The sequence below is a fragment of the Oncorhynchus clarkii genome, chromosome 11 (assembly GCF_045791955.1).
Source record: "Oncorhynchus clarkii lewisi isolate Uvic-CL-2024 chromosome 11, UVic_Ocla_1.0, whole genome shotgun sequence".
Classification (NCBI taxonomy): domain Eukaryota; kingdom Metazoa; phylum Chordata; class Actinopteri; order Salmoniformes; family Salmonidae; genus Oncorhynchus; species Oncorhynchus clarkii.
Window position 1 is genome coordinate 12,707,530 of NC_092157.1, and position 17,915 is coordinate 12,725,444.

The 17,915-nt window shown below is 42.5% G+C and overlaps 1 pseudogene; it reads left to right on the top strand.

Moving 5' to 3' along the window:
- The first annotated feature begins 11,583 nt into the window (after positions 1–11,583).
- LOC139420532 (E3 ubiquitin/ISG15 ligase TRIM25-like) lies at positions 11,584–16,238 on the top strand (annotated as a pseudogene).
- Positions 16,239–17,915: the final 1,677 nt, after the last annotated feature.

The window sequence follows — 17,915 nt, forward strand, 5'->3', positions numbered from 1 at the left end:
AGAAGCACGGTGGCTAGGAAAAACTCCCTAGAAAGGCCAAAACCTAGGAAGAAACCTAGAGAGGAACCAGGCTATGTGGGGTGGCCAGTCCTCTTCTGGCTGTGCCGGGTGGAGATTATAACAAAACATGGTCAAGATGTTCAAATGTTCATAAATGACCAGCATGGTCGAATTATAATAAGGCAGAATAGTTGAAACTGGAGCAGCAGCACAGTCAGGTGGACTGGGGACAGCAAGGAGTCATCATGTCAGGTATTCCTGGGGCATGGTCCTATGGCTCAGGTCAGTTGAAACTGGAGCAGCAGCACAGCCAGGTGGAATGGGGACAGCAAGGAGTCATCATGTCAGGTAGTCCTGGGGCATGGTCCTAGGGCTCAGGTCCTCCGAGAGAGAGAAAGAGAGAAGGAGAGAATTAGAGAACGCACACTTAGATTCACACAGGACACCGAATAGGACAGGAGAAGTACTCCAGATATAACAAACTGACCCTAGCCCCCCGACACATAAACTACTGCAGCATAAATACTGGAGGCTGAGACAGGAGGGGTCAGGAGACACTGTGGCCCCATCCGAGGACACCCCCGGACAGGGCCAAACAGGAAGGATATAACCCCACCCACTTTGCCAAAGCACAGCCCCCACAACACTAGAGGGATATCTTCAACCACCAACTTACCATCCTGAGACAAGGCTGAGTATAGCCCACAAAGACCTCCGCCACGGCACAACCCAAGGGGGGGGGGGGGGGGCGCCAACCCAGACTGGATGACCACATCAGTGACTCAACCCACTCAGGTGACGCACCCCCTCCAGGGACGGCATGAGAGAGCCCCAGTAAGGCCAGTGACTCAGCCCCTGTAATAGGGTTAGAGGCAGAGAATCCCAGTGGAAAGAGGGGAACCGGCCAGGCAGAGACAGCAAGGGCGGTTCGTTGCTCCAGAGCCTTTCCGTTCACCCTCCCACTCCTGGGCCAGACTACACTCAATCATATGACCCACTGAAGAGATGAGTCTTCAGTAGAGACTTAAAGGTTGAGACCGAGTTTGCGTCTCTGACATGGGTAGGCAGACCGTTCCATAAAAATGGAGCTCTATAGGAGAAAGCCCTGCCTCCAGCTGTTTGCTTAAAAATTCTAGGGACAATTAGGAGGCCTGCGTCTTGTGACCGTAGCGTACGTGTAGGTATGTACGGCAGGACCAAATCAGAGAGATAGGTAGGAGCAAGCCCATGTAATGCTTTGTAGGTTAGCAGTAAAACCTTGAAATCAGCCCTTGCTTTGACAGGAAGCCAGTGTAGAGAGGCTAGCACTGGAGTAATATGATCAAATTTTTTGGTTCTAGTCAGGATTCTAGCAGCCGTATTTAGCACTAACTGAAGTTTATTTAGTGCTTTATCCGGGTAGCCGGAAAGTAGAGCATTGTAGTAGTCTAACCTGGAAGTGACAAAAGCATGGATTAATTTTTCTGCATCATTTTTGGACAGAAAGTTTCTGATTTTTGCAATGTTACGTAGATGGAAAAAAGCTGTCCTTGAAATGGTCTTGATATGTTCTTCAAAAGAGAGATCAGGGTCCAGAGTAACGCCGAGGTCCTTCACAGTTTTATTTGAGACGACTGTACAACCATTAAGATTAAGTGTCAGATTCAACAGAAGATCTCTTTGTTTCTTGGGACCTAGAACAAGCATCTCTGTTTTGTCCGAGTTTAAAAGTAGAAAGTTTGCAGCCATCCACTTCCTTATGTCTGAAACACATTCTTCTAGCAAGGGCAATTTTGGGGCTTCACCATGTTTAATTGAAATGTACAGCTGTGTGTCATCCGCATAGCAGTGAAAGTTAACATTATGTTTTCGAATGACATCCCCAAGAGGTAAAATATATAGTGAAAACAATAGTGGTCCTAAAACGGAACCTTGAGGAACACCGAAATTTACAGTTGATTTGTCAGAGGACAAACCATTCACAGAGACAAACTGATATCTTTCCGACAGATAAGATCTAAACCAGGCCAGAACTTGTCCGTGTAGACCAATTTGGGTTTCCAATCTCTCCAAAAGAATGTGGTGATCGATGGTATCAAAAGCAGCACTAAGGTCTAGGAGCACGAGGACAGATGCAGAGCCTCGGTCCGATGCCATTAAAATGTCATTTACCACCTTCACAAGTGCCGTCTCAGTGCTATGATGGGGTCTAAAACCAGACTGAAGCATTTCGTATACATTGTTTGTCTTCAGGAAGGCAGTGAGTTGTTGCGCAACAGCCTTTTCTAAAATTTTTGAGAGGAATGGAAGATTCGATATAGGCCGATAGTTTTTTATATTTTCTGGGTCAAGGTTTGGCTTTTTCAAGAGAGGCTTTATTACTGCCACTTTTAGTGAGTTTGGTACACATCCGGTGGATAGAGAGCCGTTTATTATGTTCAACATAGGAGGGCCAAGCACAGGAAGCAGCTCTTTCAGTAGTTTAGTTGGAATAGGGTCCAGTATGCAGCTTGAAGGTTTAGAGGCCATGATTATTTTCATCATTGTGTCAAGAGATATAGTACTAAAACACTTGAGCGTCTCTCTTGATCCTAGGTCCTGGCAGAGTTGTGCAGACTCAGGACAACTGAGCTTTGAAGGAATACACAGATTTAAGGAGGAGTCCGTAATTTGCTTTCTAATAATCAAAATCTTTTCCTCAAAGAAGTTCATGAATTTATCACTGCTAAAGTGAAAGTCATCCTCTCTTGGGGAATGCTGCTTTTTAGTTAGCTTTGCGACAGTATCAAAAAGGAATTTCGGATTGTTCTTATTTTCCTCAATTAAGTTAGAAAAATAGGATGATCGAGCAGCAGTAAGGGCTCTTCGGTACTGCACAGTACTGTCTTTCCAAGCTAGTCGGAAGACTTCCAGTTTGGTGTGGCGCCATTTCCGTTCCAATTTTCTGGAAGCTTGCTTCAGAGCTCGGGTATTTTCTGTGTACCAGGGAGCTAGTTTCTTATGAGAAATGTTTTTAGTTTTTAGGGGTGCAACTGCATCAAGGGTATTGCGCAAGGTTAAGTTGAGTTCCTCAGTTAGGTGGTTAACTGATTTTTGTCCTCTGGCGTCCTTGGGTAGACAGAGGGAATCTGGAAGGACATCAAGGAATCTTTGTGTTGTCTGTGAATTTATAGCACGACTTTTGATGATCCTTGGTTGGGGTCTGAGCAGATTATTTGTTGCAATTGCAAACGTAATAAAATGGTGGTCCGATAGTCCAGGATTATGAGGAAAAACATTAAGATCCGCAACATTTATTCCATGGGACAAAACTAGGTCCAGCGTATGACTGTGACAGTGAGTGGGTCCAGAGACATGTTGGACAAAACCCACTGAGTCGATGATGGCTCCGAAAGCCTTTTGGAGTGGGTCTGTGGACTTTTCCATGTGAATATTAAAGTCACCAAAGATTAGAATATTATCCGCTATGACTACAAGGTCCGATAGGAATTCAGGGAACTCAGTGAGGAACACTGTATATGGCCCAGGAGGCCTGTAAACAGTAGCTATAAAAAGTGATTGAGTAGGCTGCATAGATTTCATGACTAGAAGCTCAAAAGACGAAAACGTCATTTTTTTTTTTGTAAATTGAAATTTGCTATCGTAAATGTTAGCAACACCTCCGCCTTTGCGGGATGCACGGGGGATATGGTCACTAGTGTAGCCAGGAGGTGAGGCCTCATTTAACACAGTAAATTCATCAGGCTTAAGCCATGTTTCAGTCAGGCCAATCACATCAAGATTATGATCAGTGATTAGTTCATTGACTATAATTGCCTTTGAAGTAAGGGATCTAACATTAAGTAGCCCTATTTTGAGATGTGAGGTATCATGATCTCTTTCAATAATGACAGGAATGGAGGTGGTCTTTATCCTAGTGAGATTGCTAAAGCGAACACCGCCATGTTTAGTTTTGCCCAACCCAGGTCGAGGCACAGACACGGTCTCAATGGTGATAGCTGAGCTGACTACACTGACTGTGCTAGTGGCAGACTCCACTATGCTGGCAGGCTGGCTAACAGCCTGCTGCCTGGCCTGCACCCTATTTCATTGTGGAGCTAGAGGAGTTAGAGCCCTGTCTATGTTGGTAGATAAAATGAGAGCACCCCTCCAGCTAGGATGGAGTCCGTCACTCCTCAGCAGGTCAGGCTTGGTCCTGTTTGTGGGTGAGTCCCAGAAAGAGGGCCAATTATCTACAAATTCTATCTTTTGGGAGGGGCAGAAAACAGTTTTCAACCAGCGATTGAGTTGTGAGACTCTGCTGTAGAGCTCATCACTCCCCCTAACTGGGAGGGGGCCAGAGACAATTACTCAATGCCGACACATCTTTCTAGCTGATTTACACGCAGAAGCTATGTTGCGCTTGGTGATCTCTGACTGTTTCATCCTAACATCGTTGGTGCCGACGTGGATAACAATATCTCTATACTCTCTACACTCGCCAGTTTTAGCTTTAGCCAGCACCATCTTCAGATTAGCCTTAACGTCGGTAGCCCTGCCCCCCGGTAAACAGTGTATGATCGCTGGATGATTCGTTTTAAGTCTAATACTGCGGGTAATGGAGTCGCCAATGACTAGAGTTTTCAATTTGTCAGAGCTAATGGTGGGAAGCTTCGGCGTCTCAGACCCCGTAACGGGAGGAGGAGAGACCAGAGAAGACTCGGCCTCTGACTCCGACCCGCTGCTTAATGGGGAAAACCGGTTGAAAGTTTCTGTCGGCTGAATGAGCGACACCGGTTGAGCGTTCCTACAGCATTTCCTTCCAGAAACCGTGAGAAAGTTGTCCGGCTGCGGGGACTGTGCCAGGGGATTTATACTACTATCTGTACTTACTGGTGGCACAGACGCGGTTTCATCCTTTCCTACACTGAAATTACCCTTGCCTAGCGATTGCGTCTGAAGCTGGGCTTGTAGCACAGCTATCCTCGCCGTAAGGCGAGTACAGCGACTGCAATTAGAAGGCATCATGTTAATGTTACTACTTAGCTTCGGCTGTTGGAGGTCCTGACGAACCGTGTCCAGATAAAGCGTCCGGAGTGAAAAAGTTGAGTAGGAAAAAACAAAAATATAAACGGTAATTAAAAAGTAAAAACCGTAAATTTGTCAGGTAGCAAAACAGGTATTGACATACAGTCAATAATCCAGTAGAAACAAGTCTATATACGATGTGAGCAAATGAGGTGAGATAAGGGAGGTAAAGGCAAAAAAAGGCCATTGTGGCAAAGTAAATACAATATAGCAAGTAAAACACTGGAATGGCAGATTTGCAGTGGAAGAATGTGCAAAGTAGAAATAAAAATAATGGGGTGCAAAGGAGCAAAATAAATAAATAAAATAAATACAGTAGGGAAAGAGGTAGTTGTTTGGGCTAAATTATAGGTGGGCTATGTACAGGTGCAGTAATCTGTGAGCTGCTCTGACAGCTGGTGCTTAAAGCTAGTGAGGGAGATAAGTGTTTCCAGTTTCAGAGATTTTTGTAGTTCGTTCCAGTCATTGGCAGCAGAGAATTGGAAGGAGAGGCGGCCAAAGAAAGAATTGGTTCTGGGGGTGACCAGAGAGATATACCTGCTGGAGCGTGTGCTACAGGTGGGTGATGCTATGGTGACCAGCGAGTTGAGATAAGGGGGGACTTACCTAGCAGGGTCTTGTAGATGACATGGAGCCAGTGGGTTTGGCGACAAGTATGAAGCGAGGGCCAGCCAACGAGAGCGTACAGGTCGCAATGGTGGGTAGTATATGGGGCTTTGGTGACAAAACGGATGGCACTGTGATAGACTGCATCCAATTAGTTGAGTAGGGTATTGGAGGCTATTTTGTAAATTACATCGCCGAAGTCGAGGATTGGTAGGATTGTCAGTTTTACAAGGGTATGTTTGGATGCATGAGTGAAGGATGCTTTGTTGCGAAATAGGAAGCCAATTCTAGATTTAACTTTGGATTGGAGATGTTTGATGTGGGTCTGGAAGGAGAGTTTACAGTCTAACCAGACATCTAGGTATTTGTAGTTGTCCACGTATTCTAAGTCAGAGCCGTCCAGAGTAGAGATGTTGGACAGGCGGGCAGGTGCAGACAGCGATCGGTTGAAGAGCATGCATTTAGTTTTACTTGTATTTAAGAGCAATTGGAGGCCACGGAAGGAGAGTTGTATGGCATTGAAGCTTGCCTGGAGGGTTGTTAACACAGTGTCCTAAGAAGGGCCAGAAGTATACAGAATGGTGTCATCTGCGTAGAGGTGGATCAGAGACTCACCAGCAGCAAGAGGGACATCATTGATGTATACAGAGAAGAGAGTCGGTCCAAGAATTGAACCCTGTGGCACCCCCATAGAGACTGCCAGAGGTCCGGACAACAGACCCTCCAATTTGACACACGGAACTCTATCAGAGAAGTAGTTGGTGAACCAGGCGAGGCAATCATTTGAGAAACCAAGGCTGTCGAGTCTGCCGATGAGGATGTGGTGATTGACAGAGTCAAAAGCCTTGGCCAGATCAATGAATACAGCTGCACAGTAATGTTTCTTATCGATGACAGTTAAGATATCGTTTAGGACCTTGAGCGTGGCTGAGGTGCACCCATGACCAGCTCTGAAACCAGATTGCATAGCAGAGAGGGTATGGTGAGATTCGAAATGGTCGGTAATCTGTTTGTTGACTTGGCTTTCGAAGACCTTAGAAACGCAGGGTAGGATAGATATAGGTCTGTAGCAATGTGAGTCAAGAGTGTCCCCCCCTTTGAAGAGGGGGATGACCGCAGCTGCTTTCCAATCTTTGGGAATCTCAGACGACACGAAAGAGAGGTTGAACAGGCTAGTAATAGGGGTGGCAACAATTTTGGCAGATAATGTTAGAAAGAAAGGGTCCAGATTGTCTAGCCCGGCTGATTTGTAGGGGTTCAGATTTTGCAGCTCTTTCAGAACATCAGCTGACTGGATTTGGGAGAAGGAGAAATGGAGAAGGCTTGGGCGAGTTGCTGTGGGGGGTGCAGTGCTGTTGACCGGGGTAGAGGTAGCCAGGTGGAAAGCATGGCCAGCCGTAGAAAAATGCTTATGGTGACAGTGTTTCCTATCTTCAGTGCAGTGGGCAGCTGGGAGGAGGTGTTCTTATTCTCCATGGACTTTACAGTGTCCCAGAACTTTTTTGAGTTAGTGTTGCAGGAAGCAAATTTCTGCTTGAAAAAGATAGCCTTGGCTTTTCTAACTGCCTGTGTATAATGGTTTCTAGCTTCCCTGAATATAGTAGTCGCCCATTTGAAAAAGTTTTTTTTCCATAAGTATTTGGACAAATTCACACATCAAGCTTGTGACTCGACAAACTTGTTGGATGTATTTGCAGTTTGTTTTGTTTGTGTTTCAGATTATGTTACGCCCAATATAAATTAATGGTAAATAATGTATTGTGTCAATTTGGAGTCACTTATTGTAAATACGAACAGAATAGGTTTCTGTTTTCACTTCTACATTAATGTGGATGCTACCATGATTATGGATAATCATGAATGAATAGTGAATAATGATGAGTGAGAAGGTTACAAAGGAACAAAGATCATGCTCCCACAAAAAATGCACATTAATTTAGAAGTGTTCAGAAACAAGCGTCTCAAAAATAGAACGAGACATTATTGTCCATTGAGTTCCTATTGGGCATAACATAATCTGAAATAAAACCAAAACAAACTGCAAATGCATCCAAAACATTTGTAGAATCACAAGCTTGATGTAGACTTTGCGAGCTAAAAATATACAACCAAATACAACATATTTAACTATTTGGATACACTATAAGTGAATTTGTCCAAATACTTGTAAAAATATATATGTATTCAATTGGGGGGACTAGATACATGAAGGGCTTTCATTTCTAAACGGTAAAACAGATATGTATGAAAATACCCTCAAATGAAAGGTGGCATTATATACTGTCACCTTATACGAAACAGTTCTCAAATCCAAAATGCTGGAGTATAGAGACAAATGTATATATTTTAGCTTCAGTTCACTTTCTATCTGGTCATTGACATAATTTATTACTAAAACAAATGATCTGAACCTCTTTCAACCACTGACCCCTTTGGTTTTCTGTTATGTTTATGTCATGAACACTATTGAACAGTGATTTTTGGTTTCCTGTGTCTCCATAGTAACAAAGTCAACATTGTTCAACCTTCTGAGCCCCATTATCTTCCGTCGTTTGGGAGGACTCAGTCTGGACTGTCAGTTGGACTGGCATCACTTAGGAATGACATCACCTGTCAGGAGACAAGGCCAGAACCCAAGACCAGAGAGGAGTTCTTAGAATGTGAGTAAAGAACACACTGTGCATCTGCATGTACACGGACAAACACACACACACACACACACACACACACACACACACACACACCTGGATGCACAAATACATTTCACCAGTTGTTGTTTTTTCTTCATCTTCAGATTCCTGCCAGCTCACATTGGATCCCAACACAGCACATAAATACAGTGGGGCAAAAAAGTATTTAGTCAGCCACCCATTGTGCAAGTTCTCCCACTTAAAATGATGAGAGAGGCCTGTAAATTTTCATCATAGGTACACTTCAACTATGACAGACAAAATGAGAAAAAAAATCCAGAAAATCACATTGTAGGATTTTTAATGAATTTATTTGCAAATTATGGTGGAAAAAAAGTATTTGGTCAATAACAAAAGTTTATCTCAATACTTTGTTATATACCCTTTGTTGGCAATGACAGAGGTCAAACGTTTCTGTAAGTCTTCACAAGGTTTTCACACACTGTTGCTGGTATTTTGGCCCATTCCTCCATTCATATCTCCTCTAGAGCAGTGATGTTTTTGGGCTGTTGCTGGGCAACATGGACTTTCAACTCCCTCCAAAGATTTTCTATGGGGTTGAGATCTGGAGACTGGCTAGGCCACTCCAGGAGCTTGAAATGCTTCTTACGAAGCCACTCTTTCGTTGCCCGGATCCCGTTTGGGATCATTGTCATGCTGAAAGACCCAGCCACGATTCATCTTCAATGCCCTTGCTGATGGAAGCTGATGGTTTTCACTCAAAATCTCACGATACATGGCCCCATTCATTCTTTCCTTTACACGGATCAGTCGTCTTGGTCCCTTTGCAGAAAAACAGCCCCAAAGCATGATGTTTCCACCCCCATGCTTCACAGTAGGTATGGTGTTCTTTGTATGCAACTCAGCATTCTTTGTCCTCCAAACACGACGAGTTGAGTTTTTACCAAAAAGTTATATTTTGGTTTCATCTGACCATATGACATTCTCCCAATCTTCTTCTGGATCATCCAAATGCTCTCCAGCAAACTTCAGACGGGCCTAGACATGTACTGGCTTAAGCAGGGGGACACGTCTGGCACTGCATGATTTGAGGCCCTGGCGGCGTAGTGTGTTACTGATGGTAGGCTTTGTTACTTTGGTCCCAGCTCTCTGCAGGTCATTCACTAGGTCCCCCCGTGTGGTTCTGGGATTTTTGCTCACCGTTCTTGTGATCATTTTGACCCCACGGGGTGAGATCTTGCGTGGAGCCCCAGATCGAGGGAGATTATCAGTGGTCTTGTATGTCTTCCATTTCCTAAAATTTCCCCCACAGTTGATTTCTTCAAACCAAGCTGCTTACCTATTGCAGATTCAGTCTTCCCAGCCTGGTGCAGGTCTACAATTTTGTTTCTGGTGTCCTTTGACAGCTCTTTGGTCTTGGCCATAGTGTAGTTTTGAGTGTGACTGTTTGAGGTTGTGGACAGGTGTCTTTTATACTGATAACAAGTTCAAACAGGTGCCATTAATACAGGTTATGAGTGGAGGACAGAGGAGCCTCTTAAAGAAGAAGTTACAGGTCTATGAGAGCCAGAAATCGTGCTTGTTTGTAGGTGACCAAATACTTATTTTCCACCATAATTTGCAAATAAATTCATTAAAAATCCTACAATGTGATTTTCTGGATTATTTTGTCTGTCATAGTTGAAGTGTACCTATGATGAAAACTACAGGCCTCTCTCATCGTTTTAAGTGGAAGAACTTGCACAATTGGTGGCTGACTAAATACTTTTTTGCCCCACTGTATGTGTATCTTACCCCCTCCCTTCCATTGGGTAACAAGTTGTCATATCGGGTTAGTCCACTAGGGAATGTTCATTGCATTATGTTAGTAATCAATTCAACGTGTACCGTGTGTGTGTTTATGTATTTCTGTGTGATTAATTTCTGTATTGCTGAGTCATCATTTAGACTAGCGTTGTGCAGATATCTAAGAATTTTGCGACGTTTATTAATAAATTATAAATTGTAATAAATGTAAATAATAATAATAACAAATAATAAATTGCAGCTGCCTGGATAATGTCTTCCATAGCCCCCTTCGCTTTGTCACAGGTGACAATTTTAATACTCACCACTGCCTCCTGTATCAAAAGGTTGGCTGGACCTCTTTAAAGTCATGTATATCACATCATTACACTCTTTTTGTTTACAGAACTCTGCTCCATAAGCTTCCAATTTACCTAACTTTACTGTTAAGATTTAAAATTACAAGTTATCAAACCCGTTCACAGGGTTGGTTAACTCTGGAGATTTCTTTAGTAACTACAGATTTAGGTAAATCAGCTTTTAACTTCCTTGCACCGTAAGTTTGAAATAATTTCCAAAATACATTACGATTGGAAGCTTTGGTGTCCCAAAGGGCAATTAGACAGTTAACAGAGGATTTTTATAATGAAGGATGTGTTTGTTTTAATTGAATGTGTTTTGCATCTTAATGTGTATTTAATGTGTATAGTGTGTATATTTATGTCAATTCATGTGGTTTTTTTTGTATTGTGCAGGGCTCATTTGCAAAAGAGACTCTAGTCTCAATATGACATTCCCTTTTGAAATTAAGGTAAATTATGTTGATTATGCCTAGAACCGGCCCTGGTTGTATGTGACCAAGTCAATAGGCTTTTCAAAACTTTGCCATGTTGTAATGTTGCCACAGTGTTGTGTCAACAATAATAATTCAACAAAAAAATTGCTTGTGAAGTACAGTATGGAGAATAGGGTTTTTACCATGTCTCCAGTGTTTGGAAGCCTCCCTCCTTTCTCCACCCTCTATCTTCTAACTAACCTGCTTGATAGGATCGGCTGATTAACTACACATGATGTTCTCACAGCACCTTGCTCACAGCGATCCCCTTGAACACACTGTCAGTCTATGATCATGGATTACCATTGATGCAGTACCAAGTGAAATGGAAGCCCAGTTCACATACTCCAATGTCTCCCCCTGATCTTCCACCATACCGCCTACTGAATTTGTTCTCCTGATTCGTCACTTCAGTGTTCCTCAATAAATGTTGTAATAGCTATGTACTTGGAGGTGTGGTTTGTGTCTAGTGAATTGTCTATTGAGGAGTATACTTCCTCAATGACCTCTGTCCAGTCACAACCACTATTTCCTGGTCTCTATCCAACGCCACACCCTGTATAAATACAGAGTACACACACAAAACCAGGAAATGTACCGACTCAGAAGCACAAACCATTCTAGAGAAAATACAGTCTGCACCAAAGTGTGTGCACCAAAATGGCAGCAGCCATGTATTCAATCAGTTGTTCAATATGTCTGAATCTACTGAAGGATCCAGTCACTATTCCCTGTGAACACAGTTACTGTATGGGCTGTATTAAAGACTGCTGGGATCAGGATGATCAGAAGGGTGTCCTGATCAGCTGTCCCCAGTGCAGACAGACTTTCACCCAAAGGCCTGTTCTTAACAGAAACACTATGTTTGCTGAATTGGTGGAGAATCTGAAAAAGACAGGACTCCCATCTACTCCCTCTGCTGACTATTATGCTGGACCTGGAGATGTGGCATGTGATGTCTGCACTGAGAGAAAACTCAAAGCTGTTAAGTCCTGTCTGGTGTGTCTGGCCTCTTAATGTGAGTCTCACCTCCAGCCTCACTATGAATCTCCTGCCTTTAAGAAGCACAAGCTGGTCAAAGCCTCCACACAACTAGAGGAGAAGATCTGCTCTCGTCATGACAAACTACTGGAGATGTACTGCCGTACTGATCAGCAGTTTATCTGTCTGCTGTGTGTGGTGTGTGAACATAAAGGTCACGATAGTCTCAGCTGAATCAGAAAGGACTGAGAGACAGGTAAGGACAATCTGTAATTGCTGCTCTTTCAGAGTATCACTGTGAAAATACCATTCACAACTGAATATGAGTGATTACTGTGACAAATACAATTTGATTTGATTTGATAGCTTGGAAGTCAGCCAACACCAAATCATCTAGCTGTGCTAATATTTACACTTGTGATGTAATATTTACTGAGACCTTAAGAGTTGCATTACCTCCTTCAGTTAATGCCTAGGCTTTAGGTTTGCAGGCTAATGCACTTTTCTGGCATGCAGGAGACCCTGGATCGAACCCGATCAGTCACATTCATACAGACGCACACAGGCACATGCATACCGTTTCCTCCATAATGTGTAGACTCTGACCTATCATAAAGTTTCATCTGTTTTAACTTAGATAGAATCACTTGAACAAAGGAGCCATGGATTGACATGTTTTTAACTGCAGAGCCAGCTGGGGGAGGAACAGCAGAAATCCAAACAGAGAATCCAGAGGAGAGAGAACGAGATACAGGAGGTGAGACACTCAAGGTGAGTGTCGACCATTTATCAATGGTGGAAAAAGTACCCACTTCTCATACTTGAGTAAAAGTAAAGATACCTTAATTGAAAATGACTCAAATAAAAGTGACAGTCACCCAGAAAAATATAATTTTAGTAAAAGTCTAAAAGTATTTGGTTTTAAATATACTTAAGTATCAAAAGTAAAATATAAATAATATAAATAACTTATATTAGGCAAACCAGATGGCACCATTTTCACCATCACCTGTCGATTTTTTCTCTCTTTCTGTTTGTCTTAACAGAACTCTGCACAAGCAGCAGTGGAGGACAGTGAGAAGATCTTTACTGAGCTGATCCGCTCCATTGAGAGAAGGTACTCTGAGGTGAAGGAGCAGATCAGAGCTCAGGAGAAGGTTGAAGTGAGTCGAGCTGAAAGACTCCTGAAGCATCTGGAGCAGGAGATGACTGAGCTGAGGAGGAGAGAAGCTGAGCTGGAGCAACTCTCACACACAGATGACAACATCACATTCCTCCAGGTGACATCACTTTTTTATTTTATTTTTTATTTTACCCCCTTTTTCTCCCCAATTTCGTGGTATCCAATTGTTGTAGTAGCTACTATCTTGTCTTATCGCTACAACTCCCTTACGGGCTCGGGAGAGACGAAGGTTGAAAGTCATGTGTCCTCCGATACACCACCCAACCAGCCACACTGCTTCTTAACATCCACCCGGAAGCCAGCCGCACCAATGTGTCGGAGGATACACCGTGCACCTGGCAACCTTGGTTAGCGCGCCCTGCGCCCGGCCCGCCACAGGAGTCGCTGGTGCGCGATAAGACAAGGACATCCCTACCGACCAAGCCCTCCCTAACCCGGACGACGCTAGGCCAATTGTGCGTCGCCCCACGGACCTCCCGGTTGCGGCCGGTTACGACAGAGCCTGGGCGCGAACCCAGGGACTCTGATGGCACAGCTGGCGCTGCAGTACTGCGCCACCCGGGAGAAACTTCAGTATTTGGTCCTATATTCCGAGCACACAATGACTACATCAGGCTTGTGACTCGACAAACTTGTTGGCTGCATTAGCAGTTTGTTTTGGTTGTGTTTCAGATTATGTTACGCCCAAAATAAATGAATGGTGAATAATTTATTGCGTCATTTTGGAGTCACTTATTGTAAATAAAGAATACTTGATGTTTCTGTTTTCACTTCTACATTCATGTGGATGCTACCATGATTATGGATAATCATGAATGAATAGTGAATAATGATGAGTGAGAAGGTTACAGAGGAACAAATATCATGCACCCCAAAAAATGCACATTCATTTAGAAGTGTTCAGAAACAAGTGACTCCAACATAGAACGATACATTAATGTCCATTCGGTTCCTATTTGGCAAAACATAATCTGAAACACAACCAAAACGCTTGCAGTCACAAGCTTTAATCTTAGGGATAGGCGTCCCGCTTCCGGTGAAACTGGAGGGCGTGCAATTCAAATAAATAATCATAAATATTATGGATATTAAACATTTAGGTACAGATAAGTGTCTTATATCGTTTGAAAGCTTAAGTTCTTGTTAATCTAACTGCACTATCCGTTTTACAGTAGCTATTACAGCGAAAACATGCCATGCTATTGTTTGATGACGGCACCCCACATCAAAATACTTTTCTACTCACTCCTCAGATACCCTAAAATGTAATAAAACTATAATATTTCTGATGGGAAAGAAGTATGTTCAATAGGAAACTGATTTTAGCAGGTGCGCCTTGCAAACTCGAATTTCCAAGACTGGGTCCCTGTAATAAAACTGAATTTCTTATTAGTTTTTTAAGTTACAAGCCTAAAACCTTGAACATAGACTGCTGCCACCCAGTGGAAGACATAGGAATTGCTAATTTTCCAAATGTTTTACTTGCCTTTGTAAGAGGATGGTCTATCTAAAAACAAAATATTTCAGATGGTTTTCCTTTGGATTTTCTCCTACCATATATATTGTGTTATATTCTCCTACATTATTTTAACATTTCTACGTACGTCAATGTGTTTTCTTTCCAATGGTACCAATTATATGCATATCCTGGCTTCAGGGTCTGAGCAACAGGCAGTTTACTTTGGACATGTCATTCAGGCGGAAATTGATAAAAAAGGGGCCTAGCCCTAAGAAGTTTGTACTCATTGCATACTAAAAATATGGGACCAAATACAAAACTTTTGAAGACTTGAATACACTATAAGTGAATTTGTCCCAAAAATATATGTATTCAATTGGGGGGACTAGATGCCATTTAGAAAAACTATCATACACGGGAGGATAAACTGTATGTGAAACTGAGCGCTTCAAATAGACGTGTGTCACAAAACAAACAATACCTCACAATGATAGGGTGCAAAGAACTGAACCAAATAGGTGTGGTAATGACATACAGGTGTGTGAACAGGTGATCAGAATTCAGGTGATTGGGATCTGGAGAGTGAGCTGTGTTCAGGGGATCTATGTGTTTGAGAGTGTGAGCTGGAAAGTGGGCTGGAAAGTGAGCTGCGTTCAGGGGATCTACGTGTTTGAGAGTGTGAGTTGGAAGCAGACAGCTGGAGTATGTAGCTGGAGTATAGAGACAAATTTATACATAGCTTTACTGTCCAAATAAATAAAGTCGGAGTCCATCTGGTGATTGATATAACTAATTACTTAAACAAATGACCTAAACCTCTTTCAATCACTGACCCCTTTGACTTTCTGCTATGTTTATGTCATGATCAGTATTGTGATATTTGATTTCATGTGTCTCCATAGTGACAAAAGTCCACATTGTTACACCTTCTGAGCCCCATTATCCTCCGTCATTAGGGAGGACTCAGTCTGGACTGTCAGTTGGAGGACTAGCATCACGTAGGAATGACGTCACCTGTCAGGAGACAAGGCCTGAACCCAAGACCAGAGAGGAGTTCTTAGAATGTGAGTAAAGGACACACTGTGCATCTGCATGTACACAGACAAACACACACACACCTGGATGCACACATATATTTCACCAGTTGTTTATTATTTCTCTTTAGATTCCTGTCAGCTCACATTGGACCCCACCACAGCACATACACATTTGTGTCTGTCTGAGGGTAACAGAAAGGTGACATGTATTAACAAGGTCCAGTCCTATCATGACCATCCAGACAGATTTACCACCAGGTAAAGAGAGGGTGTAGAGAGGGTCTGTCTGGATCCTGCTACTGGGAGGTAGAGTAGAGTGGAGTGGGGGGAGGGTTAACATAGCTGTCTCATATAAAGGGACAGGCAGGAGAGGTTTTGATGAGTGGTTTATCATCAGTAATCAGGCCAAGTGTTTGATGTGTAGTGTCTTTGGCTGCTCCTTCTATCACAATAGTAAACAGACTGACATATCTGCCCCCTGCTCCAGAAGAGTAGGAGTGTACCTGGACCACAGGACAGGAACTCTGTCTTTCTACAGTGTCTCTGACACAATGACCCTCCTACACAGAGAGTCCAGACCACATTCACTCAGCCCCTCTATCCTGGGTTTTTTGTCTGTAGTGGATATGTAAAGATACTGACACCAATACAATAATGAACTTTGTTTAGAATACCAATTTTTTTTTATTTGACCTTTATTTATCTAGGCAAGTCAGTTAAGAACAAATTCTTATTTACAATAACAGCCTAGGAACAGTGGGTTAACTGCCTTGTTCGGGGGCAGAATTACAGATTTTTACCTTGTCAGTTTGGGGATTCGATCTCGCAACCTTTTGGTCACTGGCCGCTCTAACCACTAGGCTACCTGCCGCTATATATATAACATCTTCAAGTAAGATTTTAAAATACTTGCAGCACATAGTTAGAAAATATTACCAAGTTTAAATAAAGGTGCACATGAATGTTCCTTACTGTCTAGTCCTTTCTTTAAACATTATGTCATATAAAACACCCTAGTTCTCCTAAATGTGGACCATAGACTCTGAGACTAGTCACGCAAGACATAGTGGTAAATTTACATTTTGATTCTGGTTTTGTTACTAAACATACATTACAATATATTACTGTTGTATATTTAACTAATATAGATTTTCTTTCTCACAATTCTATATTTAAACAAGCAACAATGAATCTGAGCTGTAGAATTAAGGCTCCTAGACACATAGTGGCTGGTAACCTTATGGTTTGGGTTACAGTCTCCTTACATAGGGCCAATATCTCAAGCCCAGATTGTCAAAAAGTTATACAAATATGCATACAAGCAGAACACCAATAGAGTAATTTTAGGGCTAAACCCTGATCTGAGTGGCCCATAGGTGGCGCTATAATAAGCACTTAAATTCAAAAGCTCAGCCCAGCCACATCATTTGACATATAGCAACTCAAGTCTATACTGTGTTTGTAAAAAGCTAAGAATTTTGTCAAAAGATGAGAGAAAATGTCAATTTCGTAAAAACAAAAGTAAATGTTCCCACCCCAAACCTAACTAAACCCAAACTACTCAACTTCTTGTTATCCATCCAACTGATACTGACTGTGGGGCTTAAGGGCACTGCAAGTTAGGTTTATTCTGAAACATGTTGTTATTTTCAAAAACATGGAAACAGGATGCAATTATGGGGTGGCAGGTAGCCTGGCGGGTAGGAGCGTTGGGCCAGTAACCGAAAGGTTTCTAGATTGAATCCCAGAGTTGACAAGGTAAAAAATCTGTCGTTCTGCCCCTGAGCAAGGGAGTAAACCAACTGTTCCCCGTTGCAGAAGTTGTGGACAACGATTAAGGCTGCCCTCCGCACCTCTTTGATTCAGAGCGGTTGGGTTAAATGCGAAAGACACATTTCAATTGAATGCATTCAGTTGTACAACTGACTAGGTATCCTCCTGTCTGTTGTGAACCTAAACTGTTAGCATATTTTGGGCCGATACCTCATGGTGCAATAATAAGTTATTAGAAATGTAATATATGTAGAACTCCCAGTGATTTTGTCATTCAAATTCAAATTATGTGGTGGCTAAGAGCCTTTGTTGTTGCTTGCAGCTACATTTCAGTTCAGATTTGTGTTGAATGTTTAGTCCACCAGATGGCAAACTATACCTAGTTTGCAACAATATAGTAAGGCAGGCAGAGCACTCCAGTTACAATGTTTTTGAAGTGCAGATCTAGGATTTAAACCTAATCCCAATCTCATCCCTCATCATTTTAAAGGTAATGATATACATTTACATTGGATTATCAGTTAGGGACATGCATACAACATGCAGAGTGGAGTGCTGC